The sequence below is a fragment of the Dromaius novaehollandiae genome, chromosome W, assembly GCF_036370855.1.
Source record: "Dromaius novaehollandiae isolate bDroNov1 chromosome W, bDroNov1.hap1, whole genome shotgun sequence".
NCBI classification, from domain to species: domain Eukaryota; kingdom Metazoa; phylum Chordata; class Aves; order Casuariiformes; family Dromaiidae; genus Dromaius; species Dromaius novaehollandiae.
This window is the reverse complement of record NC_088130.1, coordinates 16,810,119-16,832,797: the sequence shown is the minus strand read 5'-3', so window position 1 is coordinate 16,832,797 and position 22,679 is coordinate 16,810,119.

Sequence of the window (22,679 nt, the reverse complement as noted above, 5' to 3'; positions counted from 1 at the left end):
CCGCAAAGGCCCTGCCACCGCGGCGACACTATTTTGGCTCTTTCATGATCTAATGGGAACCTCTGCGCAAGCACTTGCAGCTTCTGGCTACAGAGTGCCTCTCCGGCAGAGACGCTGGGTCGCTTTGCGCAGTGACGCACCTTCACAGAGCCAAGAGAGGTCCCTTTCCTTGTAGTGTAGAAAATGCTGCCTTCGGGTTTCCTTTCACACAGTGCTGAGAGATAAAGATGAGCCTCGTATTTGCACTCAGGGAAATAGTAAATAGGCCAGGGAAGGGCATTAGCTACTTTGCCAATAAAGATGGCAAAGAATTGTGCTATGTTTCATTCTTCTCTAGGCATTTATCCCCATGATCCTTCTTCTCCCTTAGCTGTTCTGGGCTAGAAAAAAAAGTTAACTTTTATTTGGTTGTCTCAAAATGCTGAGTAAGGGAAACAGCCATATTTTCTTGTACAAAAATTAGATTAAATAGTAACCTTAATGAGAGCTGTCCAGTATTTCCCTATGTATCCTTGATCACAGCAAAGATTTTTGTGTGTTTGATTTAATGTCTCATCCTGCAGATATATAAAGCCAGGAGAGATGCTTATTGGGTGTGAGGACTTCTGTAGTTTTACCACTGTATCAAAGAAGGAGAGACAAACTGAAATGAAAGACTTTTCTTCAATCTCAAACCAGAATCAAACATGGTTTTGGGCTGGTTTTTTTGCCTATTTTCCCCCTAACGTATCTTATGGGTAGAATCTAATATGCCAAATGTGCTCAAGTGTTAAAATGTTTTTTTCCTTGCTGTATAGATTACTTTTGGTCTGTGGTCTTGGGACCTCAGACTTGTGGTGTCCCTCAGATGTTATACGGCTATACCCTACCCATGATGTGCAGCCAGGTATATGAGGCACAGACGAACCCTTAATTTGAACCTGGATGATCAAAGTAGAAAAGCCTTATGAACTGCAGTTGTGCACAACAAAACTGATAGGGTTTTCTGCAAAGACACAGCTTACCAACATCTATTGCCACATCCATTTTGTTCAGGGGAAAGCCCTGTGGGACTGACAGAAACTGCCAGCACACAGCCCTGCACTTATTTCCTATGGGCTCACTACTTGCAGGAAGTGGAGAAGTAGGAAATACTTCTCATTTCCCACCGAGCTCCATCAGGTGGGATTGCTGGCCGACACTCTGTGGCCCAAGTTGAAAGTGAGTCCCGCCAGCTGGCTGTCAGGCTGAGGTGTCCCGCCTGGGGGATAGTTAATCTGCAGGGAAGATTTTGTAGTTGCTCATTTCCTGCAGTTTCATCTCCAGTCCTCATTCCTGATTTCTTGCCTGAACAGGAAGCACTGGAAACCCTCTTCCTTCTAGTCCAGTTTTGCAGACCCAAGGAGTTCAGCTAGGGGTTCGCTCAAGTATTTACGGTTTTTGATTTCCTCCAGAACTTTGAACCATCTCTCACGGTTTCTGCTGCAGCTACCACTAATGGAAGTTACAGGTGTAAATCTAAGACTTGATTCAGAGAGTCTAATTCATGTTTTGGTAGAGTTTAAAGAATCTGTTCTGAGTTCAGCACATGTAATCTCTCACTGAGACTAATGGAAATTATGTATGTGAAATGAATAGAGAACATGCCACATATGTGAACTGAGCAAGCCAAATTACAGTCTCAGTTACACTACTACAACTGTAAAGGTAGGGCAGTTCATTAACTTCTAGTGGTACTGGTTTTACACACTGATATACTCATTTAATCTAATAATGTAAAATAATATTATGTGTTTGCATTTCTCTCTCTAGCATGGTTGATCTGAGGCGCAGGGAGCCACGTTTCCAGCTAACAAAGCAATCACTCTTAATCCACAGAGTGGTGCTGTTGGCGTATCATGGATGTACTGCAACAGAATACAGATGTTTCTTTAATCTATTTAATTTAGCTAAACTTTTGTCCAGGTGGCGTTGTAACTAAGGACAGAATTTAAACAAAATACTTCACATTTCATTTTCAGGCATTCACTCTGTCTGAACAGTAAGGGTTCTGTTCTGACTGTAATTTTGAGTATCTGGATTAGTTTTCACATGTATCAAAGATTGTTTTTCAGCTGTGCTCTTTTTTGTGTTATTGTTTATAAGGGAATGTTAGTGCTTCTAGATTGGGACTGAAGAGAGCTGTCCATACTTCTCAGATCCTTTCTCCTTCCGAGTATGAGGTAGTGCCACTTTGGGGTTTTAAATCACGGCTGTGGACTGTGCCTTCCTGAAGGGCTTCTTTCAGTGTGAAGCTCTGTTATGGCACTTTTTTTGGCCTCATGCTCCAGGGACAACTGAGCATCATGTGGAGGCGTGGAGCAAGACACAGACCTCCAACTCGTTTTGCATGTCTGTGCTTTACATGCAAGAGAGCCAAGCACGGGAGCCAGGGTAGCATCTCTTGCCCACCAGAGGAGATGTCACAGTCACTGGTGTCCTCTGCTTTATGACTGAGCAGAAACACCACAGTTGGTATCTCTACATTATACCACCACGTGTTCTTCTCTACATTAAGCCACCATAGTTTAATGCACTGAGAAAAGAGTAGTTCAGTTCCCATCCCCGTAAACTCCCCTGGCCTTTCTGAGGCAACTGTCAATGACTCCTGTCTGTGTCACTCTGTATCAGCCCGAAACTTTTTCTCTTACTCCTTTGGGATTTGCAGCTGTCTTGTTTTTGAGGAAAATTAGCCTACCTTTATCTGAAGCATTGCTTCACCAGCTACGGGTTATAAGAGTCAAGTTCTTTTAAACTTCTCACATAAATCAACTGCTGCAGGCCTTTCTACCCTTTCCTGAATTCTCTCTTCTGTTGGCTTTGACTCCTTGACTGTCATTCCAAAAGGAAGGAAGTAACTTCTGTTTCACAGATGATAGTCCTCTTGATTTTCTTGAGTCTCACTGGTGAATCTAACTTGAATCTCGCCTGACTACAAAATAACAGAGGAAATGCAGTGTTTTTGTCTCAGTTATAAGGTAGGATTTCAGAGAGTTTGGCTTTGAAATCTGAATTAATGTGGCCAATCCTATGGGAATCATTCTGACCTGGTATCTAACCAGTGCTCTCCTAACTGGTTTAAAATAATTACTGAATATTTGTGTAAATATATTCTGAAGGAAGCATAATGTATTTTATCAGGAAAATTAATTGCAATTCTTCAATGGATAAAGGATTTCTAATGGCTTTCAAATTTATATGAAGTGAAACAAGACCATATCTGCTAAGAAAGGAGATAGTTAATCCTCGTTTGAGCAATCAAGAGCAAATTCTGCATAGAGAGTTTATCTTGCTTTACAGATAGTAGCAGAAATCCTGTGTGTTTTATCTGGGTGAAAGACTATTGTATATTAAGGCTGTCCAGAGTATATTAAAAAATCTAATGAAAATAGAGCACATTACCCGTGGAACAGTTGGTTAATGTGCATGACAAACCTGGTAATCTGTTATCTCTACATTCACAATATCCAAACTTGAGCTTTCTAAAGGCTGGCTTTGTCATTCTTTCAGTATTCTAACTTGTTTTCATATGTACTCCCAATTCCAGGCTTTTTACCTATATATTTGAAGAGCATGTGTCACAAATTTCATTAAAATACACATTGCACAAACTCTTTCAGTGGTAAATTGTCACAACACTTGATTTTGAACAGTGGTTTCTTTAGTTACATCATGCTTGTAAGGTGCCTGCCACTGTTCTCTGTAAGACACTGTTTTCAGTTGCCAGAAAGCTTGGCTGTCAGATGAGAAATTTTCTGTGCTGTGTATCTGCGTTGGGCTAATATATATCTAAAGTTTAAGATCAAATAGTTCTGCTATTTCTGGGACTAGCCATGGGAGGAGAAACAAGGTTTTCTAGTTGAGAGGACCTGTGTGCTGTTCATGGAAGGCTTTGATTTGGCAGGCAGGTTGCTCTTGTGTCAAAGATGGTCCTTTCTCTAGCCTATAAAAATGCACCTCCCTCTGGCCAGGGTAGGAACTTTTGACAAAGCTTGATTTGTATGTGCTTAGTAAAAGGCCTTTTTAAGCACAGAGCTAAATTGAGACCAGAGATCTGACTTGCAATGAGCGTGCTGCATCCTTTCTCACTCCTTTACAGCTGCCCTTTACACCAGTACCAGGCCCACACAACAGCAGAGCATCCTTTCTTCCAGGCCAGGTATTTTTCAGCAGTTTCCCACCGTGTGTGGTACTCCTGCATATTAGATACTAGAAGAAGAGGTAGAATGGGACAGGAAAGCCCTGGCAGGTATTGGAGAAAGAGAAAACATGAGGGCAATGCAGCACAAAGAAACTATTAAAGGCAGAAAACACTCCCTGCTAGACCTTGGGATTGAATCTAGGGTTTCCAAGTTGATATCTTCTTCCACTGCCAGAAAACAGGTGTGAAATCTACTGGCAAAATAGGTTTCTTGTTCTCCGGTGCTGGCTTATCCAATTTAGAGTTAACAACTCAGCTTAAGCTCTTTTAGCCCAGATTGGGAATCAGTATGGTCTGGAATTTCTATTTTTGCAGTAAAAGAGAAAGGTTAATTACATTAAAAGAAAGTCAACACTCTGAAATTAAGCACTGCAAATTTGTGATGTGCCATCATTCCTCCCCTGCCTTATGTATGAGTCTTCCAACTGCTACAACAAAAAATGTAGAGATCCCGAAGACAGCGGCTTTATTTACTACACAGCTTTGCTACATTCCCAGACTGTCTGTCCTCCACACAGAATTATGCAGAGACTGCTTGGAAAAATAGGATGTATTCATGCACTTAGAAGTGGCAGGATAGCACATATGCCCAAAGGGAACAAATTAAAACCACCTTATTATTCCTAACTCCTATATTTAATATAGATTTGGAGAAGGGGCGTTTGGAGAATGTCTCTTTTGGAGAGGTTGTAAGACCAAGCAAAAAACCCAAAACACAAATAGAGAATAAATCTCACACTGATGGAGAAATGAACCAAGTATCAGAGTTTTTTTTACCTGGGGTGGGGGGAGTTAGAACAGATCGCTCTCTTTAAATGTTTGCTCAATTTCAAATAAGTTCCTTTTTTTCCTCCTTTTCCCCTGGTTATAATTTGTGAAGAATTGAAAGGTGATTTGCAAAGATTTTGCAGGAAAGTAAGGACTCAATTATTTCTGAGTATTTAAGTTCAAAAAATGGCCAATGTAAAAGAGCGTGTGACTTTTTCAGTTCAAGTGACGACAGGGCATTTGGCACTGGACAAGTCCTGGAGACTTGGGGCTACGCACTTTGCAGACACCACTCCATTGACTCCCCTGAATAAGCCAAATAGGCTCCGACTATTTTTACTTTCTTTCCTTTCAAAATGAAGTTTGGCATGGCTCTGTCTCTGGTCCTGTGTGGCTCTGACACACGCTGGTGCAGAGCCCAAGGGCTGCAGGTGTGGTGTTGTACATAAATAGCGACAGCAGTTCTGTATAAGCAATTATTATGTTTCTTAATGTTACAGTCATCCCTTGAGTTGGGTAAATGTGTCTATGTGTTCCGTGTAGCCTTTTAACAAAGACATAAAGAAAGGGAACTATTTTCTGGCCACGAAAACATTCTTGCTTTCCCATTCTTAAATGCTAGCCAGAACCAACGAGAGTATCTTTGGAAATGTTGGATCTACTTAGCAATTAGGCTTTGTTGCTAGTGAATGGCTAAATTTACATGCCCACCGGTGTTCTGTTTGATATTAATAGGCTGTCTTAGGGTCTGAAGTGCTACAGTGTAAAACTCATGTGCCCCCCTTTGAGGGGAAAGGGCCCCATGGCCTCTCTGTTTCTGTCGCTGTTGGTTCCTCTGAGGCAGCTGCATGTGAGCCAGGTAACGCTTGCTGGGAAGCAGAGTCCTTTTGGAAGCATTCCCTTCTTGCACAGGATGGGACAGAGAGAGCCGGGAAGTAGCTGGAGATTGTCAGTTTTGCTTAGTTTTTATGACAGACTGCTATTTCTTCTGTGGATGGGGTTGGTTAAGTATTACCATTTGTTTTGTAACTTTGGTGAGCTTCTGTGAGGAGTAAGGGAATGCCCCGTATGTCCTGCTTTGACGTTTTAAAGAGAATGTGCCTAGTTATGTGTCAGGCTGGATTCACCGATGAGACTCTCTGGGGGTACGTACTGCACTTCCCGGTGCTAGCCTGGACCTCCTCTCGTCTGGACTGGCATGATATTATTGCCAAGGCAGCGGTGGCACTGTCACTCACCCTTTCTCGGGTCTCTTCTGGGACAGGGGAAGTAACCTTGCAGAGACAGCGGGGAAGCAACTGGTTTCGTGTGATTCAAATTGCCCTTTCCTGAAGTCAGAGAGCTTCTGTTTTAGCATAGGGAGAAAATGCACAAAGAGGAACTGAGGCAGGGCTTCTTTTCCGAAGGATGCATGAAGGCACAGTTGTCTTCAGAAGGCGATAGACTTTCTGAGAAAGAGCAACGTTTCAGGGCTGTGTTTGTTTTGGCTGCCTGGTGGAAGGAGGGAGCCTGATGCCTAGAAGGGGAGAAGGAAGGCGTATTTAACAGGAGCTCAGCCGAAGGACGGGGTATGGTGAGAGGAGAAAGGAGGACACGTAGCGGGGACACGGTCAAGAACAGAGCGTTTTGTGTGAGAGGTCAGTACGCTCTTGCACTCGCTGGGATCACACCTTCTCCTCTGCGGCTGCCGGGGCTTGTGTGTGGGCTCTTTCAGTGCTGTCAGTTGCTGTACTTCATTAATGACCCTTAAGGGGCTGACATTAACACCTGTTTGTGCTTATTTCCTGTCACTGTTTACTCTCCCAGATGGTACAAATACAATATGCCCAGTGTGTTAGGCATTTGTCAGCAGCGCGCTCCTTGCCAGGGAACTGTCATTCACGTTCAGTTTGGCAGCCGTTTCATAGCCTGGAGAATCTGGCCTGCAAGTCACAAGCAGAAGCTGCAGACAAATCTTGGATCCTCAAAATAAATAGGAAAGAAACAGCCCGACTCTCTTTCATCTGATAGTTTATTTTCTTGTACCGAAGGGGTAGAATTGAAGAGAAGCAGCAACTTAAAATCCAAATGAGCATCCAAGGCTGAGATGGGCGGCTCCCAGTGCAGTCGGATAGGAGGCACTCATGCGATCCTGAACGTGTTATTTCATGACCAGAAGAAGCTACATGACTTTGTTCTGATGACTGAAAGCCACAGCTATTGGAAGACTTGGCTGTAGAGAAGAATGTAGTCCACAGGTCTTGAAGTTGATTCCTGCTGTTGCCTTGGGAAGATATTTAGAGAAGTACTGAGAGGGCTGATAAGCAAGGTCTGTGGAGTGCTCTGAGAAGCCAGCCAGTACTGGCCAAAATGTTTTGTGTTTGTGTGTCATGTGTAACTTCAATTCCAGCTCTCCCAGGGCAGGGAACATGTTTTTTTCTAGGACTGCAATGTAGTGTGTCCATTTCAAGTTCTGTGGAAATGTTTTATATTGGCAATAATAATAAGAAATGCACTCTATTAATGCCAAGTAATATTTCTGCCATTTGTCAGAAATAGGAAGGTAACTGATGTACACATTTAAGAATTTCTAGCCCAACAGGCAAAAGTCTAAAAGATAAGTAAAAGAATACCTCTGTTAACCCATAGACCAGTTGTTCACTACAATCATTTTTATATAAATTGCTATATTCTGTATAGGAAAGGTCAAATGGTACCTGTGGCAGCAGTGGGCCTGTAGACACATTCTTTCAGGTCAGATGATGTTAGAGGTTGAATCTTTAACAGCTGTGCCCTGATGATAGAGATGGTGGTAAAGTGTTTACCTCTTGATCCCATGCAGGCAAATATCCAAAGCTGATTATTTTACTAAAAAGCAAAGACCTTGTAGAGTTGTGAACACAGTCTATTGCTGTTGAGGTCCTTAACATGGTGCATATGTGTGTGTGTAAACACTGAAGCCAATTGAGGATGTGAGCCAGTTTTTAGCTAAATAACCAAGACGGTTTAAGATACCTATTTAGGGTACTGTTTTTTCACTCATAAGAATTATACGTTTGAGTGAATATGATCTTACTCACCCATCAGCTCCTCCCATGATGACTGGTGGTTTGGCAATTATCCCATCAATCCTCGACACTGGGATTTCTTGTAAGAAAAAGGTTCTGAGAGAGGAGATAAAGAACAAGGAAATAGCTATGTCTGGAAAAAAGCCGCTGAATAGTGGGGAACTGGAAGATCAATAGGAGGTCATCTTTCCCCAGGCTAGCAGAGAAAAAAAATTTAGTATAAGAGATCCATATCACAAATAGATGAACAACCACTGCCTGCGTTCTCCTCATCATTTTGGAGAGTCATTTCTTTGAAACAGTCTTTAGGCTTTTGTGGATGTGGGATGTGGCTACGCTACGCTGCAGATGTACTTCTGATAAAAATTTTCCCATAAGTCCTACCAATCTTGACATCCAAAACTTTTATCAGTTTTTATAAAAAGCAATCCCTTTCGTTTTTCACCTACATGTGGGGTCAAACTCACTCACTGCAACATCCCAGTGGCCATGTGCAAAGTGACCTCAAAGAAACTAGGCAATTAAGGAACTGCTTAAGAAGATGAGAGGAGTGAGACGGATGCAGGGAGATGGAAACATTCAGCGTGTAGTTCCAAGAGACTCTGCCTTCAGTGGTAATGAGTATGATCTGAGGCTCGTTTGGTCCCCTGAAGTTTGATGCACCCTCATTGATGTTGATATGATAAAAAAAGATTATTTTTTAATATGGGTAAATTTTGTGATCTGTTTTACAGTGTACTTCCACAATCACCACTGAATAACATGGTCCAGCTGAATGGGCAGCGAAGAACAGTGAGGAGATAGAAACACACATCTGAGCATGCCTTGGATTTTGGAAATGCCAAGCAGCTGGCTTAAGAGTTGACTTTCTGAATCCAGCCAGCCAATAAAGACTTTTATTTTGGAAATGATACCTTGCCTAACTATAGCTCCCTACTGATTCCTGAGGTTTAATTTCCAATATCAGAAAAAAGTTTGTGTTTCTCTCTGGTTGTGGGGCAAAGAGTGAGACTGTAGGTTTTGAGGCTCAGGCTCAGATTCAGAGGGGTCAGAGAAGCTCCTTTTGTATGAAGAAGCTAAATTTTCCAGGCCTACGTAAGGAAGCCGTATAGTCCAGAGCAAAACCCCTTCAGGACAAATGTTTGACAACAATTATTAGAACATCTTCAAACCTCTGCAAGCCTTGTTCAGCATGGGACTTCAAAACTGGAATCCTCCAGCAATAGCTGCGCCACAGATTTGCTCAACAAATCAAGAATAATTTTTCCTTTACTGACAGCCTTGCAAACTTAAGCAGAGAGCTGGAGATCCTGGTGTGTTCTTTCTGTCTCCTACATCACTATCACTCATAAAAACTAAGTAATTGGAAATTAGATGACAATTTAAGTGCTGATAAATATTGAGACAGAATGGAATCCATCTGGCTCCTCTCACAAATGTGATGAGATGGCTGTGTTGACAGCATATGTGTGCATGTGGGTGTGTGTATATGCATATGTGGATTCACAAAACAGCCAGGCTAATATGCTATTTATAAAGTTCAGGCAGAAGTAAATGCATTTGTGAGAGTTATTTTTCGCTTTTTCATCCTGATTAGCATTTAGAAGTGCTTGCACAAAACACCTTTACAAGTCCACTTGATCCAACTATCCTCTTCAGGCTCAAGCAAATCTCTTACCTCCTTGGGAAAAAAAGTAAAACCTCATAAAGGCAGGCCTGGGCAGCAGGAGATGGGACAGTGTCTGCTATTAATGCTCTTGAGGAATAACCATAAAGAGCTATGGAAACTTTGTGGGATTCCAAATCTTTCCTTAAAAGTTGACTAACAAATAATGAAGGAGACGTCCTTGTGCCTTTAGTGGAGACCTCTCTCTCAGACATGCCATTGCCAGTGTCTGCTCAAGGCGGTCTGCATGACAGTCGTTAGTATTAGGAAGAGAGCTGAGAGTACTGTCAGTAATCTTGGGCAGATGGAGCATCCTAAAAGATGCTTTACTCACCGTCCAGGCACTTCTTAGATCTGTTCGTGAGCTCAGTGTAAAGAATATTTGCCAATATGGAACCAGAATTTTCCAGATGTCAAACCCCATTTCCACAAGTTTAAATCCTTTTATTTTTAATCACTGCTACTCTCTGCTTCCTCTCTCCATATAAGACACATATTTTTTCATCAGCAGCAAACAAGATCACTCTGAATATGCTGTTATTTCTAGTTTTAATGATGGCTTTGTAGTTTGATTGATGTGGATAATATGTTCAGCATGATCCTGTGCCACAGATTATCATCAAAACAGATTTCCCTCCGGAAAGTCTTTGGCTTGACTGTAACACCAGACAATTTTTCTCAAAAGTATTAAGAAGATTCATTTAGGACAAGGCTAGAACAGAGAGAGAAGCTTCTGAATTTTCAGTGCATGGCAATTCCTGAAATTTTTGGAGCAGGTTTCTCTTTCTTTCCTGTCGTCACAGGTTTCCTTGTGCACCTGATGAAGGTGGACAAGGTTCGCCGTTCTGTCTTCCACTAGAAGAACTGGTGCTACTGGTCCTGTCCTTACAGCCTATATGCACATAGACGCCTGCGTACACCTGCCCTTATCAAATTGCACTGCCCCAAAAGCCACCTAGAGGGACTGTGTCTATGTTAAGAAATCCAAACATGCCTGGGAACACTCCCAGGTACTGGAAGATGGCCTGTGCCAGGAAACTGTTGGAGCCTCGCCACAGATTTGGTCCATTCTAACTAGTGTTCTCCCCAAGCTGTTCCCAGGCACGGGCTGGCGACTGGGAAGGTGCAGAGACCATTTCCAGTGGACTGTTTGTTTGCAGTTCAGCTGTCATGGATGTGCACTGTTCATTCCTGTTCAGTGCTGGGAGTGTCCCTGGGCATGCATAGTTTACCAAGAGTGGTATAGCCCAAAGCAGACCGAACACAGCCCCCAGTGCTGTGTTTGGAAGGGGACAGCCATTCCTCTGCTTCACCTCCCATCCCTATGCAGAGAGAGAACAGCTTCATGAGAGCTGTTACTGCGATCGTGGTAGATACTTTATCTACCCAGGGTCAAAGAAAGTCCCTTATAGTCCTCCTTTTTCCCTTTGTCATCTCTGCAAACCAGGGGAGGACTCCCAAAGAAGACAGGAGTTGATATTGCCTGAGCTTGTGCCTTTGGAGTTAACCCAACCTGCCTGGCCTCTCCCTGTGATACAGAAGCAAGAAAGGACACTAACACTGTTACACAGAGTGTCAACTCTTGCCAGCCTGTAGAATCAGTTGAATATCCAGCATTGACAAACCTCCTGTATCTATATCCATAGCTAGGTATAACCAGATTTCCAGAGGGCTGAGCACCCAGTATGTCCTCTTCATGCAAATGCCTACCAGTGGACTTCCAGCCCTGTTAAAAATCAGGCTATGTAGCCAGGTCCTTAGACATGGGCTTTAAACATCTAGTTTTTCAAAATCTGGATTTCATTAGGTGTGGTTTGTTTAAAATAAAAACCTATTCTTCCCTAAGATGCTTCCCAGAGCTCTGGGGCAGCCCTCTTTTTCCCCCCCCTGCTCTCTGGTTGGGATTTATCTGGAATTACAGCCTCGAGAAAGTCTGCAATAAAGCTGCTCATGCCAATGAGATGATTACTAAAAGGCTGTTGCATTCCTTACAAAGACCTATTCCACGTAGGAGGGTGAGGATCTTCATAGGTGCATGACTGAGATAGAAGGAAAAATCCCTGAGATGGAGTTGTCAGTGCCACAAGCTGATAAATGTAATTACATTCCATAAAAGCCTCAAGATAAAACCAGAGGAGAAGAGGTGCATGTTTTAGCTTCACATTAAGGTCCTGGTTGTCCCCAAATGGTAAACCGAGAGTCTTTAAGGTAGACACAGCCGCATTCTTTATCCATTCTCTTCCCGAAAACTTCAAGACTTGCTCTCTTTCACTTCTTGTTAGTGATAAATTTCAGGTTCTTTCTGCCCTTGGGAGTGAAATCTTCCCAAGCATTATTGGTTATGGAGCTGGACAAGGAGACTAGCACCGACCTGCCTCCCGCCTCTCCGTTTTAACTCACCCTAGTATCTCAGTGCCCAGAGGTAACCAAACTGCCCCCCTCCCAAAGCTTTTTCTCCCAAACCTTCTCATCTACACAAAATTCTCCACTGGCAATGGGAGAGGATCTGAGATATTTCAGAGATGACTGAGCTTGGAAAAAAACATTCATCAAAAAAACCTAATAAAGGAAATCACCACCTTAATTATGGAAGGACTAGTGTCTTCTCAAACTAATTACAAGTTTGCCCTGCCGAAACTCCATCAGGATTTCAAATAAAAGAGAAACAGAGCTCTTTTACAGAGTCATCTTCTGTGTTCCAAAAAACAAGTTAAACCCTTTAAAATGAATATGTGCCTCAGGGAGAAAGGCCATCAGCTAAAGGAATTTTTTGTCTGTGTGTAAAAATCAAGGTAGTAAAGTCTGATTTGCTTTGGAGGAATGTTGGTGGGCATATATCTCTGATGTGCTCTTAGCAGTCCCAGTGGATAACTTTTCTGTTGTTTTGTAAAAAACGTTTTTCAGCTGGCATATTGTTTTTCTCCTTCTTCCCTTGAAAAATAATCTAAGAGATATGGAAACTGTGGTATGAATTACTCTTCAGTTTCGCACAACTGAATTGAATAATTTTACTATGGTTTTAGTCTTTGTTCTGCCTTCTTTTCTATTAAAGCTCAATGCTAAACAGCTGTTTGACTTGCCTGAGTTGTGCTTCTACTTTACTTCAAGACATTTAACCTGTGCTTAGTTATTTCTACAAAAGGAGGACATTCTTTCATGAAATATATAGGAACTGAATATACTGTCTTTGATGTAAGACAATTTATACCAGTTTTGGATTTGCTCTGTGATATTGTCTATGGTGGCAGGGGTTTTCTTAGTATGATGTCTGTTCCTGGGGCTTTGTTTTGGGTTATGCAGAGTGCTGTGCTCGTTATTTTTTTTATGGTGGGACTGACACTTTTTTGAGGCATTTCTTCATGCAGTGCTTTGGATGTTTTGTCTTCTCTGAAGTTTCACTTCTCATTCCACCACAGTATTCTAATTTCCTCCTTCAATGATTTTTTGGCACTGATAGCATTGGAACAATTTTTTTTCTCTCTCTCTTTTTGCTTCCTCTGTCTGTTTTCAAAATTCCAGTTTCCCATTTGGTATGTTTTAATATTTCTCTGTTTTATTCCCTCTGTGTGCTACTTTCTGTTTCTTTTCTTCATTTACATGTGAAAGCTTTAGAAAACCTTTAAGCTATTAGCCATCTTTTGTCCATTTTTTAGATAATCTGTAAAGACTCTGAAAGTTGTTTTGGAGTAATGTTTGCCCTGTGCAACCAGCCATTTTAATCATGCTTGTTTCCCCTTTAAATAGAGCACCATTCACTGTTACACAACGTGCTGGCTATATATATTCTTCAGTTTAGTTTGTTTGTTTTAACAAACTCATAATTTTGTTTTTGACATTCAGTGGCTCATCCTGCAATGCTTGCTAGAAGCATTTAATCTCTTCTCACAAAAGCCATTTGTAATTATCACGTACTCCTCATGGAAAATACAAGTTCTTGCTTTTTTTGTATGTTGCAGTAGGGAGTAAGCTAAATGACGGACAAATGACATGAGGTTCATTAGACAAAGTCTTCTTTTGTGTTCCTTCTAGACTGATAATCCATCATGGGTAATATTCAGTTTCCTCTCTGCAAAGATATAACTGGTTCCACTGTCTGAATTGCAGACTGGGGAGCACTGTGTTTCTTACGCAAGAGATTTTGGACCCAATTTGACCTGTTTGGGCCATTGAATGGTGATGGGGGCCTGTTAGTTGCAAAAATATGTACAGCATAATCTATGAAGAGTTGTCTTCTCGCCACATTACTTACTCATCTATACAGAAGCAGATTAAATAAATTACAGGGAAGTGAATCTTTGAGATCTGTAGGATTAGGAGGAGATTGGCTCTTGGCTTCAAAGAGAACTGAGTGCTTTTGGAAGTCTTGCCCGGACATTATTTTTGCAAATGTTTGCATAGCTGGACAAAGGTCAATATGCTACAAATCTCTGATAGTAGAGATTGGCCAAAAGTCTCTGCTTTTGTGAGGGGAGGCTCATGGATTTCAATTTGCTTTATCAGCGGAGAAGCTTGCTTCTGTTCTCTGAACTAAAGGTATCAAGATTTGGAAAAGTTTGTGAAATTGATGTCATTTTCCAGAAGCTGTTTTGCAAAGCTACATGGGAAACCATTTTAAACTATTAAGAAAGATGACGATTCAGAGATTTCTATTTGTTGTGGCTTAACCCAGAACTATTTGAGATACCACAGCTCCAGTGAGTAGGTTATGTGCAAACTTTCGTACTGTTTAGTGGCCGATGACTCTGCTTGGCTCATGTGTTGCTTCGTTTTTAACCTTTGCACATCACTGGCAATGCGAATGGTTATTCTGCATTAATCATTCCCTGACAGTTAAAAGGCAAGCTGAACATTTTCAAATGACACAGAAAATCCTTGATCCTCACAGCAAAACTCCCAGGGGCCTCAGAGGGGCCATGACTGTACATATGGGTCAACGCTCCTGCGGTAGGGCTATGTCTTGACGTGGACTCCGTAGTCATAGCATAACAACAACCGTCTTCTTGCCTATCACAGCTACACCTCTTCTGTGGACGCCACCTGAGCCCTGGCTCCAGGAGGGAGGTCTTCCCTTCTGCTCAGGCCCTTTTTACCCCAAAACAGGGTCGCACAACACTGGAGCTCTCAATATGGGAAGACTTTTTTTGGTGAGGTCCCAGGATGGAGAGCTATGGGGGTTCTGGGCAGTGCTGTTGTCCAAGGGGGAGCTGAGGGAGGCTGCTATAATTTAGCAAGGTCCCCAGGATGGACTAATTTACACTCAGTCCCCTTATGACTCTGCCACAGCCCATAAGTTGGGAGAACTAAGGCGGCTTAAAGGTGTCTTTGTCCAATGTCCCCCTGCTGCAAGCTGTGGCTGAGAAAATCTTTGCCTGGCAGCAGCAGTGGAAGCAAGTGGGCAGCTGGTCTGACTGCTTCCTCTGGAGAGGGCTGTCAGAGAGGGTTGCTCACTCTTCTTCCCATCCCCACAAAAGCTGGCCTGGTGACAGTCAAATGCTGCCTCCTGGAGCCCGAGGAGATCTCCAGATGTGCAGAAAAACCTCCTCTTTCTGCACAAGAGGTGCGAGAAGCACCTCGCCCTGAGCCCGTGCCTCAGAAAGGGGAGTAGCGCTCAGCTGATTCGTTGCAGGTTGCACAGCCTTTTATCGGTGGCTACAAGGGCCTCTTGCTCCTGACACGGCAACCTCCAGCAGCCTTATGTTTTGCCAGCAAAGCCCCTGGGGAGCGGTGGGCAGGGACAGCTGCTCTGAGCAGCATGCCAGGGAAGGCAGGAGGCTCTGCCCGAGCAGATGCAGCAGTTCGTCTGCCAGGCTCTTCCTGGGGCACCTCACATCCCCCTCTCTCCTGCTTCTTCAGTACTTGATTTTCAGGTTGCATCGTTACTCTCCAGAAGGCTGGAGTCGGCATATTTGATTATCCTGTTATGTTTACATACTCTTCTTATCGCCTTGCATATTATTTCACTTCTTTATCTTGGATGTGCTTGGTACCTGAGAGTATCTGATCTCCCTTCTGCCTCCTCATGCGTTCCTTTGTTGGAAGCTGTGGCTGGTAATTTCTACATTTCCTCTCCATAAGAATCTCTTCTTATTTGATTTTTTTTTCTTTTTCAGTCCCATTATAATCTGTACAGGTTTCTCTTTGCCAGGAAAGTTGTTTGCAGAATCTGAATTGTTCCTGCATGAAATGTGCGTCTTGCCCTATATTTGCATTCCCAGTACATGTTTAATTTGCATTTACATCTGACCTAACTATTCATAGAATTGTATGATAGAGAAATGGGGAGACCTTGTATTCCCCTGTCTATTTTTCCAGTTACTTCTGACCATTTTTTACCATGTTTTCCTACTTGTCTGATTGTAAATGTCTCTTTCATGTGGCCAGTAAATAGCCCAGTCTAATGACTGTCACTATTTGGAAAGTTTTTGTCCCTGATAAAAGCTTGACTTTTCCTTTCTCCCTTCAAGTCTTCACCTATTTTTGCATTCTCCAAAATAAGGGCTCTATTATTCCACTTAAATGCTTCAAATGTTCCTGTCGGTGGCTGTTACATCCTTGTCCTTGTCATCTTTTAGCTAAGATATTCATATTTTGTTCTTTTACTCCTTCCTTATGTGTGAATCCTTTCATTTCAAGTCTTGGAGGGAGGTCATAAAAGACCACAGCAAACTTGTGAATTATTTCTGCTGTACTGGAAATGTGAACCAGTACCTTACCTTGTGTGAAAATGATATCGTTAGACTGAAAGACTAGTGCCAAATTAAAGGCTCTACCGATAGGCTCAGGCCCCTAATTTTTAGATATTGAAAACATACATGCCCGTGTTCACTAGGTGCCAAAACTGCCTTGAGTTCATTTGGATTTTTATGTCAATAAAGAAGGCTCAATTTGCCTTTAGTGTTGGATATTGTATAGACTGCAGGGCCAGAAGAGACTGCTTTGATCCTTCTTCAAATCCCCTTATTTAATATATTCAAGAATCACGCTTGTTGACCACAGTGTTGAAGTGGAAAGCCGCATTCCCTTGATTAGCCATCATGAGCTCAAGTCTTTTCCAGCTGCTGTTTCCAGACCAGAGCCTCCCTCCTCTCAGCATGGCCTCTGCGTTATTTTTCCCTATATGGATGAACCTACCTGTTCCTTCCCAAGTAATCCAAACTCAGCAATGACCTGATCTTGTCGTTATTTTGTGTTAGCCCCAATTTTTTTTCAGTGCCATATTTTACTGGTAGACTTTGTATTTTCTTCCAGTAATATTAATAGTTCAATAGTCCCCTGTTGCAAGAATCTCACAGGAGGATAATTCCCCACTTCCAATGACACTGAGGCTGTACTGGGCTGTTCCTTGCTAAGTGTAATACGTATTTGGCATTGGCCTTGGTGCCGGCAATGTAATGGATCCCCTGAGGCTGCCAGGCACCAGTGCCTCTCTTCTCTTCACCGCTGCTACTTCGAATCACCAGCCTGGGCTCACGTAGGTGCTGCTGCAGTTGGCTGCTCCACTCCTTCGTCGCAGCCCAGCACCAGGCTGGCGTTCCTCTGACTCCCCAGGACACCCAGTTGTCTGTCCCATCTCACAGCATTTTAGTTTTCGTCCGGTCCTCTGGAATTTCCCTCTTGTTCCAGTTGTCGCTTGGTAGAAATTTGTTTCTGTCTTTTCTCGGCTATAAGATGAATTTGTACTGAACACTTCTGGGATTTGTGCGTTATTAACAATAAATGAATTTTTGTCTGGGGCTGGAATACCTCTGTTACTGGGATTCCTCCGGGCACTCTTAGAAGACTCCTTACTGTCTTGAACTCCCCATGCCATTGACTTTTCTTCATATTCGTTTGTCATCCTGAGGAAATTTCTATATACCTGACTTCTAATTTAGTTTTCTATCTGTCAGCTTCCCCCCTTATTTACAGCTGAATTTTTGCACTGTACTTTGAACATAAGAAGGAAGAATTTTTTCTGGGAACAATCATTTAGTGCTGTTTTTCTTAACCTTCTTAATTGAAGGTTCCCGTCCCTGGCAGCTGCCCTCTCCACTAGGAATGATTCTGACAACATGTATTTAGGAGGAATAAGTTCATTAGTCTCTGGCAACACATCCTCATCCTTAATTTTTTTCTTTCTTTCCAGTTCTCCGCTATTCCTGGTACACTTGGCCCCTGAATAGCAAACAGACCACTAACTGGGATCACGCCTGTTTTTCGTTTTTTCCCTCCCCCCCTCATTTGAGGGTCATTATTTCCTCTAACTCCTCGTCAGCGTGAGCATCAGCGAGGAGACAGGCGCAGCGGGAGGCAGGAGTTGTGCCGCGGGGATTATGCTCCAGGGGATGCCGCATGCTGATTTCCGATATGATTAATCAGGTGCAATGCGCGGGGCTTTGTCACCCGAAGAAATCCATTTTGAAGGGAGGTCCGCTCGTGTTACAGCCGAGTTGGGAGGGCGAGGATTTCCCCCCTCCCCCAAAGGCAGAGATTTCAGCAATGGAGAGACAAGGGGGAAGTATTTTTAAGTGATATTAAGACTGAAAAGGGCCTGTTATTAATTGAAAGGGGCTGTTATTAATTAACACAGATTAATTGTTGCTTGAATCGAAGCACCGAAATGGAGGCGCTTCCAAGGGGCAGCAATAGCTCAACAAGATGGATTAGTAATGTCCTCTGATTATTTGTTTTGGCATATGCTGAAGTAAAAAAAATTAAACTTCCTGGACATGGCCTGCTTTAATTTTAGGTCAGAGAAAACTCTGTATTCCTCCAACCTGGCTGTTTTAATTGTATTATGAAAACATCCCTACAGGTTCAGCCACATGATGACCGAACCAACTTCACTGTGAAATATGTCATCCATTTAAGATTTTTTTAAAGGGGGAAACATGGGAATGAACGGCTCTGCTTTCTTTAGCTCTCCAAAGTGCAAAACCATTTTTATTTTAAATTTGTAAAAAATATTCTTTCTTCCATGTGGGACCCTCTCTGCCAAACCAGGCACCACAGCACAGAGAAAACATACAAACCCTTCCAAATGCTTTTAGCTGGCTTGAAATGAGGTCGTGTGGATGCTACATCTTTTATTATAAAATACTGTAGGAAGGACACCGATGGGAAAGAAGAGGCGTTCTTTTCTTTCTAGGTGAAAAGTCTTTAATTATAAGTACAGGGGTCCAATGAGAAAATACAACAGATTAATAGTTTTTAATAAATATTTACAACATATATTTTAGCAGAGCTCCACAAATACAAACGAGTTCCTTTGCCACCTACAAAGAAATTGTCTGGCTTTATTTTTAATACCTATGGGCAGTATGGGGAAGCTTTTACTACTTATGTGAATCCTAATACATGGAAATATTCTCAATGCTGAATTAATTTGGAAACTCTGTAGTTGGTTGCACTGGAAAAAAATGAAATATTGGGCAGACAGAGGTAGTGCTCCTATGATTATTTCTGACACGATTAAAGCTTTTGGATCCCTGTTCCTAAAGAGGTCGCTGGACTTTCTGGGTTCTGTTTGTTTTTCCTTGTTTTTTTAAAAAACATTGGAGACTGGAAGGTGTATTGGGTAGCCCTTCAAGAAACTCTTCAGTTTGTTTAACAGAAAGTTTCATGGTTTTGCGGGGAATATTTTTAAAAAGATTTGGTTTCGTTCAGGGATGAATGTGGAAGAGTCAGTTCTTTTTTATCCCTGTCTCTTAGAGCTCTCTGAGGTAAGAAAATGGCAGTAAGTCACAGCATCAGCTGAGTGCAAAGAGAAGGTCAGTTATCCAGTTTGTACAGCTACACCCAAACTTTCCTGTGCAAAGAGGAGCTTTTCTCACAGTGATATCTGCGAAAGATTTCCTAAAGAGATAGCTATGAGTACATCAGGAAGGGAGGAATTTCACACTGGGAGCAGATAATGGGCCAGCAATACTGACTTTAAAACCGTTGAATCTGCTCCCTCCACAGCAAGCTGATGGGTAACACGTTATTCAGCATGGTCCTCACTGGCCACATAATACTGTTGAAGAGTAAAATCCAGGGTTATGTTTTTTCGTAAGAGGTCTAATGCGTGCATACAGCAATGGGCGTGCGACTGTGTGCTGGCAAAGCCGGTGGAGATGCCCTTACCGTTAGGCACAGCACAGCTCAGATCTCGTCTAGTGCAAATCAGAAGCGGCTGCAGACTGAGCAGGATGTCCGTGGTAAAGCAAGTACAACACATCCAGACACACAAGTATGAAGTCTGAGTTAAGTGCTCCCATGTCTGGATGGTTTTGTTTGTGCTTATTTGACATTGATGTGAAAGACAGTATATAGCCAGACCAGGGAAGAAAATGGACCTGGACAATTTCATTGTGCAAATCAAATCATTTTAAGACATCATTAGTCACTGGGCCCTAAGTCAGTCTGAGGAATTCATCTTTTAAATATGAATCAGTACATGGTGGTCTCCACATGTAGACAACACTTGGGAGGGAGAATCAGCAAACACATTTCATGTAGAAAATAGAAAATACAATGATTTATAACAGGCATAAACAAACTTGTGAGTGATTTCAGTTTTGCAGAAATATCATACCAAGGATTTTGTATTTCATTTTAGTTCATAAGGCAGCTTCTCAGCTACTGGAGATCAAAGCTATTCCATTGCCATGAGTAGAAAGATCACAGATCTCACTGGCTCATGAGGTCAACTTATAAACATGCTGAGGAGATAATCTGGCCCGCCACTCTTTGAAACAAACATGAGCAAATACATTTTCCAAAAGAGGCTTTTATTTGCACAACAAAGAAATGGGTGTTTTGAGTCCTTCCTATCAACTACAGGCTTAAAGAGGAAAAAAAAAGCTGGGTCACTGGTTCTGATTTTGACCTCTCCATTCATAAGAGAATGACTGAGCTCTCTGAGGATCTCCTACACATGGAGACCAATTATTTGCTCTCGTTTTAACTCTACAGGCCATCAAAAAGTAAAATAACACAACACACTCCTGCTTCAAGGCACATAAAATAAAACATGTGCCCAGCACTGTATACACAGAGTGAAGAAAATGTTTCGGGAGAAAGGCAGAACTTCAGTATCTGACATCAGTAAATAAACATTGTGGTAACTTTGACCAGAAGAGACTGTGATTTTTTCGTTCGCATGTGACCAATATTATTCTTTTATGCCACTGTTTTACTAACACAGCACAAAGCATGATATTGCAGGATAACCAGCCAAAGCAGCATGTTTTAAGCGAAGCAAAAGAAAGGCAGCCTGACAACATAACCAGAGCTCCCAGAGCTTGCCAGAAGCCACCAAGAGGCTGTGGAAATGCTTGCCTATGTTGCTATCATTACTCCAAAAGCACAAAACTGGATTTGGTGTATCTAGAGAAGCTGCTGTCACTCCTTTAGCAGCTTTGGCGTGCAAAGAATTAATTCCCTGGAGTCCAGCAGCCTTTTCAAACAGCAGTATCCTGAAGGGGAGATCTAGTGCTAGGCCAAGCATCATCAGACTCTCCCTGCTTGCTTGCCTGTGATATGGCAACAAGGAGACGTGGCAGCAGAATTGCTCCAGTGGCTGGGGAGGAAGGACTTGGGACCTCACCTTGAATGCCCAGTGCTGTCCTTCAGCCCTGCTCTCCTCCTTGGTTGGAGCCAGCCAGCTTGGTATATTCAGAGAAAACATCATTTTATTTTTTAAAGAAAAAAATCTTTGCTGACCAAACAGGTTTGCCTATACTCTGCTAGCTCTAGTCACACTGCAGTGTGGAAAGCGATCGACTGCGGAGTTTTAATATGTGGAGGTGTAGTTTTGCTTCACAAGTGTACGGGCTTGTAATAGTGTCTGCTGAAACTATTCGTGCCAGAAAAAACACTAGGAGAGATTTCTTTTCCATGTACCAAAGTCTTACTTTAGCATTTGATAGGGAACATATTTTACTTTTCTTGTCTTCTCTTCTGCCTGTGCCAGACAAATAAAGAGGGCACCACAGCCTCGGTAGCGATCAGTCAGTGTCTTGGTGCAGGAGGACTGCCTGACAAGCTGTGGGCTGCAATCATTTATGCAGTTTTCCCTCCATGTTCAGAAAGGGCTTTGCTCTCTCGCTTCTGCACTTTTATAAGAGCTCAGGGCTGGGGCCTGCATTTTTCTGCGGTAAGCTCACAAAGTTGGATTCCCCTTGGACTTGCAAACCTTGCCCACATTCATATTTTACGTGAGCTGCTCTGCGCAGCTGATTCTTCTGGTGTTTATTTTTCTTGATTTGAAATAATTTGTATTTCCCTCTGAGGAAACCTTGCCTGTTAATGACTGCGAGCTGTAACATGCCAGCAACTATCCTCAGCTCTTCTCCTGTGGCTCTGTCTTACCCCATCCATCACCCCCAGACATGAGGTCAGAGGTTGTCATGAAATGGGAAAAAAATCATGCTTTTGAGGAATCGAACTGTTTTGCTTAAAAACTTTGTCCTGAGGTTAGCTATTGAGGCCTCCTTGGCTCAAGTGGTCTTCTCTCCTGTAGGAACGGGGACCCCGAACTTCCCAGTGGTGAGGTCGGCGCTTTGGGTGTGCTGATACCAAAGCATGTGATACCACACTGATGATGATTAGGAGATGTGCTGTGCAGCTGTGTCATGGTGTTTGTCCTTACATCTTTGTGTGTGTATGGTTATAAATGTCTGTGAAAGTGAGAAGAGAGGCCTGGGCCCAGATCTGTACCTCACAGCCACTTAGGATTTCCTCTCCAGAGCTGGACCACCAGCTTGTATCCAGACCCAGGATGAATCCATCAGGAGTCAATTCAGACTTTTCCCGTTACCTGAAGTGGGCTCAGGCAGACCCCTTTCGGAGAGTCAAATGCAGTTAGAAATTGCAGCAGGCAATATTTCAGATGCCCTGAAAGGACTCAGGCTCATGGTATTTGCATTTGCACGTTGCAGACCCAAGCCTTTCAGTCAGCTCTGACTAAAGCTGAAGTCTTTTGCTTGTGTGGTGAGGCTAGGCTAGGCGGCTTTCT